The sequence below is a fragment of the Colobus angolensis genome, unplaced genomic scaffold, assembly GCF_000951035.1.
Source record: "Colobus angolensis palliatus isolate OR3802 unplaced genomic scaffold, Cang.pa_1.0 Scaffold33, whole genome shotgun sequence".
NCBI lineage: Eukaryota > Metazoa > Chordata > Mammalia > Primates > Cercopithecidae > Colobus > Colobus angolensis.
Genome location: NW_012116599.1, coordinates 7827548 through 7829188, shown reverse-complemented (window position 1 = coordinate 7829188; position 1641 = coordinate 7827548). Strand labels below are relative to the sequence as shown.

The following is a 1641-nucleotide window of genomic DNA, read 5'->3' as shown; positions in this document are numbered from 1 at the left end:
CACCGCAAAGTAGAAACAACCTAAATGTTTTCATCAGTTAAGGAGGTAAATGGATAAACAAAGTTTGATACTTTTATACAATGCACCTTTGCTCCTCCATAAAAACAAACAAGCTGCTGATACACATGACAACGTAGATGTGAAAGAAGACAGACTTAAAAGGTTACATACTGTGTGATTCCATATATATGACATCCTGGAAAAGTGAAAACTCTTACGATAAAGGACAGATCAATGGTTTCCAGGGGTAAGAAGTATGTATAACATTTGACAAAGAAGAAATACCCCAAGGCAATTTTTTTGTTTGAAAGAACTATTCCGGGGATACGGTAGCAGAGGAGCCTGGGACACGGGCCCAGGGCAGGGATGCACCGTTGTGGGGTGGGAACTGGCACCATCGCTACAAAGAAATTTGCCAAGGCCAGCCGGGCCCAATGGCTCATGCCTGTAATCCCAGCACTTTGGGAGGCTGGGGCGGGTGGATCACCTGAGGTCAGGAGTTCGAGACCAGCATGGTCCAACATGGTGAAACCCCGTCTCTATTAAAAACACAAAAAAATAGCTAGGCGTGGTGGCACGCACCTGTAGTCCCAGCTACTGGGGAGGCTGAGGCAGGAGAATTGCTTGAACCTGGGAGGCAGAAGTTGCAGTGAGTCAAGATAGTGTCACTGCACTCCAGCTTGGGCAACAAAGCAAGACTCCATCTCAAAAAAAAAAAAAGAAAAAAGAAATTTTCCAGGCCAAGTATAAGGAGCGAGGGACGGTCTTGGCTGAGGACCAGCTAGCCCAGATGTCAAAGCAGTTGGGCATGTTGAAGACCAACCTGGAGGAGTTTGCCAGCAAGCACAAGCAGGAGATATGGTAGGATCCTGAGTTCCATGTGCAGTTCCAGGACATGTGTGCAACCTTTAGGGTGGAGCCTTTGGCCTCTGGAAAAGGATTTTGATCTGAGATGCTGGGTGTGGGGGATTTTTATTATAAACTAGGTGTTCACATTATCGAAGTGTGCCTGGTGCTGAGCATTGGATTGGAGGTCCGATAACTCTGGAGGAACTACATCAACAGTTGTTAAAAAGAAGGGGCAAGTTCGCCCAGGAAGTCAGTCAAGAGGACCTGATCAGGGCCATCCAGAAACTAAAGGCACTTGGCACTGGCTTCAGCATCACCCCTGTGAGTGGCACTTACCTCATTCAGCCTGTTCCAGCTGAATTCAATGTGGATCACACCATGGGGCTGCAGCTGGCAGGGAAACATGGCTATTGACTGTCAGAGAGATCAAAGCCAGTCTTAAATGGGAGATGGAGCGAGCAGCAGGACAAAGGCCAGAACACCTGCTGAGAGAAGGGCTGGCGTGGCTGGACTTACAGGCCCCAGGGGAGACCCACTACTGGCTGCCAGCTCTCTTCACCAACCCCTCCTCCCTTACAGCTGAGGAGGCCAGAGAAGTCCTCTCCTGAGTGTGGAAGGGCGCACAGCGGCAGGTAGGGAGAAAAAGGGAGGCCTGTTGGTCAATAAACCTGGGCAGTTTTGTTTATAAAAAAAAAAAAAAAAAAAAAAAAGTTTGTACCCAGAGAACCATTGACAAAATAAGGAAACTTGGAACTTCAGAATGAAGAAAGAACCACCAAAATGATAAAAATA

At 47.5% G+C, this 1641-nt stretch overlaps 1 pseudogene across 1 annotated transcript; it reads left to right on the top strand.

Moving 5' to 3' along the window:
• Positions 1-745: 745 nt before the first annotated feature.
• LOC105518815 lies at positions 746-1553 on the top strand (annotated as a pseudogene). The gene has a single exon (XR_001002884.1). The product of XR_001002884.1 is annotated as a vacuolar-sorting protein SNF8 pseudogene (transcript).
• Positions 1554-1641: the final 88 nt, after the last annotated feature.